This window comes from Nannospalax galili, unplaced genomic scaffold, assembly GCF_000622305.1.
Source record: "Nannospalax galili isolate Female #2095 unplaced genomic scaffold, S.galili_v1.0 scaffold95, whole genome shotgun sequence".
Lineage (NCBI taxonomy): Eukaryota > Metazoa > Chordata > Mammalia > Rodentia > Spalacidae > Nannospalax > Nannospalax galili.
The window spans coordinates 869976-883813 of record NW_008342393.1 but is presented as its reverse complement, the minus strand read 5'-3'; positions in this window follow the sequence as shown (position 1 = coordinate 883813).

The following is a 13838-nucleotide window of genomic DNA, read 5'->3' as shown; positions in this document are numbered from 1 at the left end:
CACAAGGACCAGAGTTCAGATCCCCAGCACCCACATAAGATGCTGGGTGGTCATGCCAGCCAACGGCAATCCCCATGCTCTGGGAATGTAGATGGGGGTGTCAGGGACAAGCTGACTAACTTGAGTGAATTGGCCAGCTCTGTGTTCAGTAACCCTGCTTCAGGATATAAAATGGAGAATGACTGGGAAAATATGAGATGTCTACTCACACGTGCACCCACATGTGCACCCACACACAAGTGAACATGCATACACACATGCACACCATACACATATATACATGCAAACAAAAATCAGAGTGGAATCACTCATGCTAAAGTTCCACATCACTAAGCTGCAGGAGGCTGTTTGTCTGAACTTCCAGAAAATCAGAATAAGAAAAATAACAGCAAAATTTTCCCAACAGGGGCTGGAGAGATGGCTCAGTGGTTAAGTGCACTGACTGCTCTTGCAGAGGACCCGGGTTCGATTCCCAGCACCCAAATGACAGTACAAACCGTCCTTAACTCCAGTTCCAGGGGAGTACAACGCCTTCTTCTGACCTCCATGGCATTGCACAACATGGGTGCACTCACATACATGCAGGCAATATACTCATACTCATACTCATACTCATAAAAATTTAAAAATTAAAAAAAAATTCCCAACAGCCTAGTTTCATTCATGATAAAAGTTTCCTCTATCTTTAATCCTTACATCATTTACTTACTTCTTTGTGTTTTGAGATGTGTTCTCATGTAGCCCAGGCTAGCCCTTGACTCACTGCATCAAGGATGACCTTGAACTTCTGATCTTCTTATCCTAACATCTTTTAAAAAATATTATTTATTTATTTATTTGTTCATATTTATTTATTGTCTTTTTTTTTTTTTGAGACAGCATCTCCCTGTAGCCCCAACTGACCTGGAACTCACTGTGTCATTATGTAGACCAGTCTGGCCTTGAACTCACAGAGATCTACCTGCCTCTGTCTCCTGAGTGCTGGTTATTTATTGTCTTTATTTTATGTGTATGAGTGTATTGCCTGCATGTATATGAATGCATCTGTATCATGCATGTAGAGTGCATTACAAAGAAGGTCTAAAGAGGGTGTTGTATACCCTGGAACTGGAGTTACGGATGGTTGTTAGGTGCCATGTGGGTGTTGGGAACTGGACCCGGGTTCTCTGCAAGAGCAGCCAGTGCTCTTAACTGCTGAACCATCAATGTTCAAATAGCCAATGCATTTTTCTTTTCTTTTTTCCTTTCTTCCTTTTTTTTTTTTTTTTTTTTTTTTTGACCTTTTTGAGATAAGGTCTCCCTGTAGCTATGTAGACCAGGCTGGCTTTGACCTTACAGAACTCTACCTGCTTCTGCCTCTGCTGGAATGAACGTGTGTGCCACCTTTGTTCTTTCATTTTAGCTTTCTGAGGTCTTTATGTATAAAGACGGCCTTCTCTGTGCCACCTGCTCCAGCACTTACTCTAGTTTATGGAACGAGATGTTGCCTAGCCCTGGAATAGGAAATAATGCCAATTGTGATCATTCAATAGAGATCAATAGACTAAATTGTCGTAATTTTAACTTCAATTTTATTGCTCAGATTGGTCTCCTTTCAACCACTGAGAAGTGCTGGTATCTATTTTCCCATCAGTGTGTGTGTGTGTGTGTGTGTGTGTGTGTGTGTGTATGCGTGTATGCACATGCACGCCTAGAGAACAACCTTGGTGTCATTTTTCAGGTACCATCCATCTCTTTCCCTCCCTCCCTCCCTCCCCCCACCTCTCTCTTTCTTTCTTTCCTGGGTCTCTCATTGGCCTAGAGCTTGCAAGCTCACTGGAAAGAAGTTGCTGCCTCAACAGAAGAGGGCCTGGAGTAAGCAAGCTCAGAGGTCCTCTGCCAGGTGCTGATCCGTGAGGGGAAGAGAGAGGCAGATTTTTACCATGAGATGAAGTGGACGGACCTCCTTTATGAGGACATAGACTGGACTTCCTTTATGAGCTGTGGAAGCTGAAGCTGGGAGCCAAGGCGACTGGCCCAAGGTCACACAGTTGGCAAGATGAGGGTGAGAACTGGAATATGAACAAGTTCACCTGGACCCAGAGGAATCTGCTTTAATGACATGCTAATGAAATTGCAGCTGATTTTTTCCAAACGTCTTTTTTTTTTTTTTTTTTTTTTTTTTTTTTTTTGTCTTTTTGAGACAGGGTTTCCTTGTAGCCCCAGCTGGCCTGGAACTTGCTATGTAAACCAGACTGGCCTGGGAACTCACAAAGATTCACCTGCCTCTGCCTCCCAAGTGCTCGAATTAAAGGCATATGCTACCACGCCCGGCTGAATTTTCCAAATATCTTAAACAAAAAAATATACACACAGAATTATTTCAAAACATATATGGATGCCAAACATGATAACGAATACCTGAAATCCCAGCACTCAGGAGGTGGAGGCAGGAGGATCAGAAATTCACACACACATACACATGTACTTGCACACACAAAAAAAATATAAATATAAAACATTATCAGAAAAAAAAAATGACTAGAAATTTGCCAGGCGTGGTGGCGCATGCCTTTAATCCCAGCACTTGGGATCCCAGCACTTGGCAGAGGCAGGCAGATCTTTGTGAGTTCGAGGCCATCCTGGTCTACGTAGTGAGTTCCAGGACAGCTGGGGCTACAGGGAGACCCTGTCTCAAAAAGACCAAAAAAAAAAAAGTGTTGAATTTGTGGTGATGAACACCTGTCCTTTCAGCACTTGGGAGGCAGAGGCAGGAGGATCAGTTCAAGGCCATCCTTGAACTTATATTTATTTTGTGCATCCTTGAAATTATATTTATTTATTTTGTGCATGTCTGTGTGCCCAAATACAGGAGGGTATGGTCCATGGTATGCATTGAGGGAGGTGTCAGAGGACAACCTGTGGGAGTAGATTCTCTCCTTCTACCCTGTGGGTCCCAGGGATCAAACTCAGGCCATCAGGCTTGGTGGCAAGCACCTTTACCTGCTGAGCTATTTCTCCAACCCTATCAGGCTGTGTGTGTGTGGCGGGGGGCAACTAATTTCTAATTATCTAAACTTTCTTTAAAGTACAAAATGAGAAGGAATTTAACACCACCAACCATGAGCAGCAACTTGTTTGCTTGTTTGTTTTTCCAACATGGCTTCCCACCCACCCCCTCACCCTGATACCACACCAGGCTCTTGCAGGAACCTGATCTTGGTGACAAGGCCAAGTTTGTTTTGTGCTAAGGATCAAATCCACAGCTTTACTCACACTAGCCCAGCACTCTTCCACTGTGTTACATCCTCAACCAAGAAGTCAAGTTTTGACCTCTGGGGACTTGGTCTGTGAAGTCCCGTTGCTTGTCATACCTAGCTTATTTGAGGTCACCTTTCTGACTCATGAACTGGTCTCTGCTCCCTGGTGGGCTTCCAGAGCTACCCCTGACATTCTAAACAGTTTTCTTACTTCAGGGAATTGACCAGAAAATGAATCCCATCCTGAGGTTCTTTTTCCTCCCCCAGGACTAGCATCCTGGTAAATCTCATTTCCTATGTGGAAATACACTGGAAAGCATCTCTGGATGCTGCCATGGTAAGTGGGAGCTGTAGGTGAGTCAGGGGTGAATGGACATTCCAGGGGTCCTGCAAGGGCTGGGTTCTTCTGGGCGGAGGAGGTGAGAGCTGTTCTGTGGGCACTCCCATCTGAGGTGGAGAAGGGACTGTGGAGCCACCAGGGAGCTGAGCAGCCCTTACCTGACTCAGTAAACTGTTTGCATCTCTGCTGAATCACTAGAGGAAACCCCTGCTCACTCCTGGGGTTTGCCGCCAAAACGCTGCAGGACTCTGTGTTCAGAAGGCCTCCAGGGCCTCTAGGTTTTTGTGTGTTTACACGCTCCTCACAGGATTCCAGCCCCTGGGCTTGGGTTTTGAACTACCTTATGTATTTGTATTTCCTTATGTCATTCCTAGCTATTCTTAACACAAAGCAAAGGGGGCAAAGTAAATGGGGACTGATTTCCAGGATGAATAAATTAACTTAATCCCTATCTTCTCAAAGTGGAAGCTAGGCAACACTTTTGGTCTGAAAGGGTGAGCTGAGGCCCACGCTAGACACCTCTCTTCCACCTCTTCTCCTAGGCTGTTATCAGACTCAGCATTTCACCTCTGAGGCAGGACATCTCAAGTCTGTAGCTGACAGCACTGGGGCCTGAGATAGGAGCTTGGACTCCTGGTAGACATTTCTCTGCTCTCCACTCCACCCAGCCAGGGCCACCCAACACCACTGGCCAGGAGCCATCTAGTTGCAATCAACCCAGGCAGGCATAGGTTGGAGGTGCTGGGTTCTGACTGGCTGCCTTAAGGTCAATTCAAAAACAAACAGGGGAGCTGAAGAGATGGCTCAGAGGTTAGGAGCACTGGCCGCTCTTGAAGAGGGCTTGGGTTAAATTCTAAGCACCCACATGGCAGCTAACAACCATCCATAACTCCAGTTCCAGGGGCTCCAACACCCTCTTTTGACCTCTGCAGGCATTGCTCGACATGAGTACATTTACATACATGGAGGCAATACGCTCATACACACAAAATTTTAAAAATCAGGGAGCTCAAAGGGAGGGGAAGCCTGGACTTGAAGGCCTCCCGTTCTCCTGGCCTTAGAGGGACAGCTGAGTCACTAAGCCCTGTCAGCTTGGCCGCCTTCATACATGGGGAGACTGAGGCACACTGAAGGAATGGGAGTTCTGAGGTTTCCCCTTGAGAAACACAGCCAGCTTTCTGGAACTGGGATGTGGGCAGCTCAAGGCCCCTGTTTGAGATATTCTACAAAGGAGGAGATTCCAGGGTCAGGGAGTTCTGAATCCAGAGGCTTTGCAGAGCCCTTTCCCATCAGTTTGACCTCTGGGTATCACTTCCTCCCCCTGCTGGGTATTCAGAAGGCATCAGGGGCTGCTGGTCTCAAGGATCCATCAGGAGACCTCTGTACCAACTGAGGTTTCTTCTAAAATGGCAATAGCTGCTTTTCACCAAGCTTTACTGTACCAAGGGCCTCCTGGGCCCTGTTCTACCCCACAATCTCCTGAACTTGAACCTTTGATCACTTAGTCAAAGTCATAGTTAGTGTGAATCCAGACCTGCTCAAATACAGTGGCTTACCCACATTCTCTAAACACACACATGGCAGGGGACACACCCTTAGGCCTGGGCCCTGTGGCAGACCCTGACATCAGCTGTCAGGTAGAAGGCCCCAAACATCTGGCTCAGCAGATAGGAGGGCCAAGAGGGGCTGCAGCTGTTCCAATGGGAGGGACTGTCCTTCAAATCAGGGTGTGGTCCTTTTCTGGGGGAACTATCAACTATCTGTTCTCTAAGCCAGGACAAGCAGGGAGAGAATTTCCCCAGCAAGGAAAAGGTCCTTATAGGCTGGGAGGGGAGGTGTGGACAGGTGGAGGGACCAGAGAGATCAACTACAGACCAGAAACCCAGGGAATTTCAGGGAGGGACAGGGGCAAGACAGAGAAGTGGGAAGCTAGTCACACAAGCTGTCCCTCTGGCCTGGGGTGCCTGGCAGCTGTCTCCCCCACAGAGGCTCACTGGGAGATGGAATACATCAGATACACATTCTTTTCCCATTTGCAAGGCTCAGTCACTTGTGATATCAATCCTAACTGCTCTTTTGGTTTAAAAAAATCATTTTCTATTTTTTTATTATTTTGGTTTTATGTGTATGCATGCATTGCCTACATGTAGGTAAGTGCACACCTGTCATGCAGTGTCCACGGAGGACAGAAGAGGTTGTCAGATCCCCTGAAACTAGAGTTACGGACAGTTGTTAGATGCCATGTGGGTGCTGGGATTTGAACCCGGGTCTTCTGCAAGAACAGTCAGTGTTCTTAACCATTGAGCCATCTCTTCAGCTCCCATTTTCTATTTTTTAAAAGTATTTTATTTATTAATTTTATTTTCTGTGTGTGAGTGTATTGCCTGCATGTGCGTAAGCATACCTGTATTATGTAATGCCCACAAAGGTCAGATTCAGGTGTCAGATCCCCTGGAACTGGAGTTACAGACAATTGTCAGCCATCATATGGGTGCTGGGAATCAAACCTGGATCCTCTGCAAGAGCAGCCAGAGTTCTTAACTGCTGAGCCCTCTCTCCAGCCCCCATTTTCACATTTTTAAAGGTTTTTTCTTTTTTTGTTTTTAAAAGATGATGTGATAGAGCTCCCTGTAGCCCCAGCTGGCCTGGAACTCGCTATGTAGACCAGGCTGGCCTTGAACTCACAGAGATCCACCTGCCTCTGCCTCCCAAGTGCTGGGATTAAAGCTATGTGCCACCAGGCTCAGCATTATAATTTTTTTAGGCAGGGTCTCATGTATTGTAGGTTGGCCTCAAACACTCTATGTAGCCAAAAAAGACCTAATCCTCTGCATGCACTACCACACCAGGTTTATGAAGTGCTGGGGATGGAAGCCAGGGCTTGTCACATGCTATGCAAGCATTCTGTCTACTGAGCTACATTCCAGATTCTTAGAAAATTTTAAAATTTATTATTTTAGTGTGTTTTGTGTGCACACAGGCATGTGCACACCACAGCACATGTGTGATCAAGGGCAACCCTTGGATTCAGTTCTCTCTCTCTCTCTCTCTCTCTCTCTCTCTCTCTGGTCTTTCTGAGACAGGGTCTCCCTATAGCCCCAGCTAGCCTGGAACTCACTGTGTAGACCAGGCTGGCCTCAAACTCACAGAGATCTGCCTGCCTCTGCCTCCCGAGTTCTGGGATTTAAAGGTGTGGGCCACCAGCCTGGCTTGGTTCTCTCTTTTTACCAAGTGGGTCCATGGGCTCAAACTCAGGCCATCAGGCTTGCAAGGCAGGCACCTTTACCCACTGAGCTATGTCTTCTGTCCCTCCAGCCACTCTTGATTTTAAATGAAGTACGCCAAGTGGTGGGAAGGAGACCCCTCTTTACTCTGAGATTCTTGTCACACAGTAAGAATTGCCTGGAGGCCAGGATGCCACCTCCTGACATAAGTTTACTCCCTTGACTACAACTTTGGGGTGATCTGAAAGGGGGGATCTTCTTGGGAGCTTCCTGGGAGGCCTTCCTCCACAAGCAAAAAGGTCAGGGATTTCCCAGGGGCAAGCCTGGGCACAGGGACACTTTCAGCAGGTGGATGACTGCCAGGGGATCCAGTTCCCACTCCTGCCACACCTAGAGCCCCTCTCACAGTGGCCTGGGAGCAGAAGTGACACCCGAGGCCCTGAGGACCTAGAGATGGCAAGGACCAGCTGCTGGGACCAAGTCACAGATGCACGGTGGCTAGGCTGCAGAAGGGACAGAGGGCAATTAAAAGTCCACGGGGTGGAGGGAGAGTCTCGAGGGAGGATCAAGGTCAAGTTCACAGTCTGGAGGCCAAGCTGGGAGGAAGAATTTGGACTTAATGCTGAGACCATACGGAGAGCTTGGAGACAGAGCTGGGAGTGCAGGGTCGGTGGACCTCCGGCTCCTGCAGCAGCGGGAGGGGAAAGATGAGACCCAACTCCTCCACTCCTCCTAGGTACACACCTGCAGAGGATCAGGATCCCGGTCTCTGCCCTGCAGCTGTCCTCCCACCTCACCCTCGCCCTTTTAGGTCTCTCTTACACCCGCGTGTGGATCCTTGCAGGCACCGGCAGACCTGCGCCCCGAACCCCAAAGTGAGCAGAGATGGTATCTGCCGCCTGGGGCTCACAGGCACTGGAGATGGTGCCAGCAACCCAGGGACGGTGTCCGCCCTGCCCAGCCAGCGTTCCCTGCGGAGGTCAGAGCAGCAGGCAGCTTTCCGCTCTGCTGCAGCCCTACCCACACCTGGCCCCGACGCCAGGCCCTTGCTCATATCTGACCTCCAACTCTCCCCAAGATCCGTTTTCTGGAGGACTTTCTCTCCCTGCCCCCAGCCCAAGCTTTGGTCCTCTGCTTCCTGCGTACCAAGGCAGTTCCAGCAAGTGACTGGTGAGCTGCGGGATCGCTCTGCCGCAAGCTTTCTTCAAGTGTTGTGAAGATTAGCTGTAAACAAGCTCATGAGCAAAGGCAGCTCAACTGTGTTTCAACAAGGCCCTGCACACAGCAGGTGCTAATCGAATAAATGAAGGGACAGAAACTGCCGGTTGACCTGCACTTTGAGGCCCTGAGGACTCTGGGGATTTCACCACCATCCTCGGACTGTTCTAGCCATCTGTGCACTCCCTCTGGGAATGTCATTCTCTTCCTTACAGCATGTGGTCTGAGGTTGGCACTGCCTGCAGGTGTTTTATTCAAACTAAGTTTCCTAGCAGCCAAGGTAATAAGGGAACCCTGATGAGTTAGACAATTCTCTCCTGTCTGAAACAAAGAAACCTATCTGCCCTGTGAAGTTCCACACCTTGTCTGAAGCTTAGCTCCAGGAAGAATGTATTTGATGGATGCTAACATCTCACCCACTGATTTGTAGGAAGGTTACTGAAACTTTTCCCAAACAACCATGCATATACTGAACCAGTTAGAGGGTTGGCATGGGTGAGAACTGGGGGTGGAATTTCCCAGGCATGGCACTAACACTGGCAGGTGATCTTTCCTGGCTCTAGAGAACTTGTTTCTGGGTTGAGCTGGGAGGTCACAGCCTGCCTGTTCCCTTCAGTGGACAGCGCGGAAGGGCTCTGCAGACACAGCAGTTTCCACTCTTGGTCCCACTGTCAACTCTCTGACCTCTGCTCACTCTGACTACAAATCATTGAGTCCTCTCTATGAACCTCATTTTCCCATATGCAATATGGAAATAAGAATTCCTTCATTCCACAAAAATTCAGAACACTTTCTTTTTCAAGATAGGGTCTCACTGCAATTTCCCGTGCTGCCTCCAATCCTTGGCTCAGATGATCCTCCTGTCTTGGCCTCTTGAATAATTGGGACTGTTTGTTTGTTTGTTTGTTTGTTTGTTTGTTTGTTTGTTTTAAGACTGGGTTTTACTATGCAGCCCTGGCTGGCCTGAACTTGCTGAATAGACCAGACTGGCCAAGAACTCCCAGAAATCCACCTGCCTCTGCCTCCCAAGTACTGGCAAATGAATGTGTCACCACACCAGGCTGCTGGGACTACCTTTTGCTGGCACTGGAGACCCAGTCATGGACAAGCCCAACAAAGAACCTGTGCTCTTGGAGCCCTGTGTGTGCGTGTGTCTGTGTCTGTGCGTGTGTCTGTGTCTGTGTGTGTGTCTGTGTATGGAGGACAGTTTGTCACTGAACCCAGAGTTCACCAGTTGGCTAGGGTGCCTGGCTATCACATTCTAGGGCTCTGTCTGTGAATGCTGGGACTCTGAACTCAGGTCCTTTTACTTGTACAACAGGCACTCACTCACTGAACCATGCCCAGCCCAAGCTTGTATTTTTTTCAGGTAAAAGATAATAACACACAAATAATTAAACCAGAAATGATCAGTTGTTAAGATGATGATTTAGGGCTGGAGAGATGGCTCAGTGGTTAAGAACACTGGTTGTTCTTGCAGAAAACCCAGGTTCGAATCCCAGCACCCACATTGCACCTAACAACTGTTTATAACTCCAGTTCCAGGAGATCTGATGCCCTCATCTGTCCTCTTCAGGCATTGCATGACATAGGTGCACTTGCACACATGTAAGCATAACACTCCTATACATAAAATAAAAATAAAAAATAAGTAGCCAGACATAGTGGTGCACGCCTTTAATCCCAGCACTTGGGAGGCAGAGGCGGGCAGATCTCTGAGTTCGAGGCCAGCCTGGTCCTAGGTTCGAATACCAGCACCCACATGGCAGCTAACAACTGTCCGCAACTCCAGTTCCAGGGGATCCAACAGCCTCTTCTGTCCTCTGCGGACATTGCATGACACGGGTGCACTTACATACATGCAGGCAATACACTCTTACACATAAAAAAAAAAAAAAAAGATGATGATTTAACAGGTGATAGAACTCTGGCTGAGTGGCCCGATGGCCTCTAATTTCCGTTTCCCTTTTCTTCCTGTGTAATATAACTTTGAACTCAATACTTTCCAGAATGAAGTTTGCATTGTGCAGGCTCCCTTGAAGCTAAGTGCAGCCACAACTAAGTCTTGACCTCAGGAAATACTGTTAAAGCAAGGTCACACATTTTTCTTCCCTGCTTCTTGTTCCTCATGGCAGGAATGCAGAGGTGATGACTGAAGCCCAAGCAGCCATATTGGACCACAAAGAGAAAGCCACTTACTGAAGATGACACCAGGTAGAAGGACCTGCAGAGCACCATTGAACCCTGGGACCTCCCACCTTCAGACTATATCAGAGACAAAGAAACCTCTGTCTTGTTTAAGTCATAAAGATTTTGGGTTTTCTCTCATATACAACATATCTTGATTTTCTTTGACACAGTTACAGAGTGGCAGGAAGTTATGTTTACGTGGGTGGCCAAAGGAGCATAACATTCACCAAAAGCCTCAGTGGTAAGCAGGAGCCCAGCATGGGGAGATGGATCTCCAGGCAGGAATGGGTTCTGCACTGGAGGAACAGGAAGAGGGGTTAAGCAGAGGGTAGGGGTAGCCTGGAGTACGGATAGGCATGGCTCTACAGGTTGGGGGGTTACACAGTGGGCCTAACACAGGAGCAACATCATGTGACTGAATTTCTAAAAGGCCATTCTGACTTGTGGCAGCCATGCTGTGGGGACCCAAGGGCCATGTGGGAGAACCCTGGGGTGATTGGGAAGATGGGGGCCTAGGGAGGGCTAGTGGCAATACAGAAGTGAGGTGAGATGGGCTAAGGTGGAGTGTAGGGGCGAGAGGAGGAAATGAGTCAAAGAAGCAGCTCTATTTGGGGGTTTGAAAGGTAGAGGGTGCTAAAGGAGGCCCAGGGTGTCTCCTTGTTTGTGTTTAGGAAATGTTTAGAAATAAGACTGTCACCATGTATTCATATGGCCTTTCTCAACACTCTTATCTTACACATGCTTTGGCAGTGTGACAAGAGATCCTGTGTTTTTTCAGGGGGGTTTGTTTTATTTTTGTTTTTGAGACAGAGTCTCATTGTGTAGCCCTGCCTGGCTTAGAACTCGCTATGTAGACCAGGCTAGTCTCAGACTCACAGAGATCTGCCTGCCTCTGTTTCTGGAGTGCTAATATTAAAGTCATATACTGTCATGCCCTGTGGGACCCCATTTGCACAAATTCCATTCACGTTCACAAACACATGGATTGTGGATTCCAGGCACATACCTGGAATCCCAGCACTTGGGAGGCTGAGGCAGGAGATCTAGAGTATGAATATACTACATAGAGAGTGTCTCAAAAACCAAAACACAGAAGCCCTCACTGACTAATGGAGTCTGGTCAGTTTAAATCCCAGAGTCTGGGACAGATTAAAGGATCTGAGAACAATGGTCCCTGTCCATGGGACCCATGGTCTGTGGAAAAGAAAGCCAAACATGGAAGACCTGGCACAGCACAGAGCGGGGAGCCTTCTCCATCTCAGGGCAGAGCCAAGAATGTAAGCGCTGAGGCTTGAAGGTCACAGTTTCAGTCCAGCAGGTTGGTAGGAGGTAGGGGGAGCAGGGGTGGCACTGTGACTGGAAAGGCTACTCTTCCTACTCTACTTCAGAGCTCGGGGTCCCCTCACCCACCTCCTACCATGCTCCCTCGGGATGGGCTGGAGCCATGACTATGTGTGAATCCGATCTGTTCCATACCCTCCCCCACGACTCTGCCACTTCATCACCTCTGGTTCCTCCACCTGAATGCCTAGTTCCCTTTTCCCTTAAGGAATTTCTTCAGGGCACAGTTCAGATTATCCTTAGGGACATCTGGTACTTCCTAAGTGCCTTTCCTCTCTGTCCCCACTTTTCACATCTCTTGTTATCACATTGTAGTAACTGTGGGCTGTCATCATCTATCCCGCTGGACAGGAACTTCTAAAGATGGACGATTGGAGGCCCCAGCTCCAGTCCCTACCCGATACCCTGGAGACATTCTAATCCTGGTAACCCTTCACTTTGCTCACAGCTCAGCCCCATCCTGCATCCAAAGAGGACTGTGCTTTGAAGTTTCCACCCACTTGTCATCCCATTTGGTCCCAACAGTCCAGCAAGAAGAGGGATGATCAGAGAGAAGATGTAGTCATACAACCAAGTGGTGGAGCTTCCTGTCCCAACAGTTCACAGAAGCAAAATCCTAGGAGTCTGGGTTCCCAGTCCATGAGGGAGAAACAGGAAGTTGTCTCTTCCACTGGATGTCAATGGAAACCCAAGGCTACCCTGAACACACTTTGTTCCCACCCCATCTCCCCTCTGCTCCAGCCAGCCAGCCACTACACCCTGCATGATTGGGACATTCGCTTACTTTTTTTTTTAATTATTTTATTTTTTATTTTATGTGTATGCATGTATTGCTTGCATGTAGGTAAGTGTACCCGTGTTATGCAATGCCCATAAAGGACAGAAGAGGTTGTCCGATCCCCTGGGACTGGAGTTATGGACAGTTGTTAGCTGCCATGTGGGTGCTAGGATTCGAAGCTGGGTCTTCTGCAAGAACAGCCAGTGTTCTTAACTGCTGAGCCATCTCTCCAGCCCCGACATTCGCTTACTTTAACTGCAGACCAAGGTTTGCTTTGCCCCAAACATAGGCCTTCACTCTTGCCTCCATTCCCACAGGGTAGCAAGGCTATCCCTCCTGTGTAACATAGCTTGGTTGAGGACTTCGGGACAGCAGGTGAGAACGACTCATTGCACATCCAAGAGTGGATGTGATATTATAAAAGGGTTCCACCCTCAGTGGGTCAGAGCCCTATGCAAGCACCCTGTTGTCACCCCTCACCTCACTGAAAGGCTAACCTCCATTAAGTCTCTGTCTTGCCTGGCCAGGCAGACAAGCAGGTCTGAGCTGGGAGTCATCCTATAAGAGGCAAACAGTGGGCTTAGGAATTTGGCTCAATTGATAGAATGCCTGCCTAGCATGTACAAAGCCCTGGGCTTGGTCCCCAGCACTGCACGAAGTGGGCAAGATAACTTATATCTGGTATACCAGAACTCAGAAGGTGCAGGCAGGAGGATGAGAAGCTCAGAAGTTCAAAGTGATCATCACCCGTGTAGCAAGTTCATAAGCCTGAACTACATGAGACCCTGTAGAGAAAGGGAGGGAGAAAGAGAGAGAAACCAGACAGTGTCACTGCCCCAAAGGACTTCAGGAGCCCAGAGAGACTTGGTGCCCTGCATGGAGAAATGCTATGTCCTGGTCATTTAGCTTATGGGAGGCTACTTCACCTACCTGTCATTTTAGATGTCTCCTCTACAGAATGGGGGACTTGGGGAAATTGAGCATGACCCCAGTTAACCACCCAACACAGCCTCTGTAGAGGATTCTGCCCTGAATCATAACCACTGTCTTTTCAGCTCTGCTGTGACAACCAGCACAGGCTGGTGGGCAAGATCATCCAGTGTACCCTACTCTGGCCATTGCTGAGATTTTGTTGGAGCCTGAACTTGAACTTGGGCTTCTCTTCCTCTTTCTCCTCACATATCTCAGGCTAGCCTTGAACTTGTTATATATATATATATATAGGATGACCTTGAACTTCTTAGCCTCCAGTCTCTACCTTCTAAGTTCTGAGCTACCACTTCCTGAAAAAAAGGAATTTCAAGTGTGCATCACCACACCCAGCTTTGTGAGGGACTGGGGATCTAATGCAGGGCCTCATGCATGCTAGGCAAGCACTCCACCAATTGAGCTGCATCCCCAGCCCTGGGAATCTTCTCTTGATAGATGAGGAAACTGAAGCTCAGGAGATGCCTCAGCTGCCTCTGTTCCATGACCAGTCAGTGCAGGATCCAAGCAGAGCGGACTCC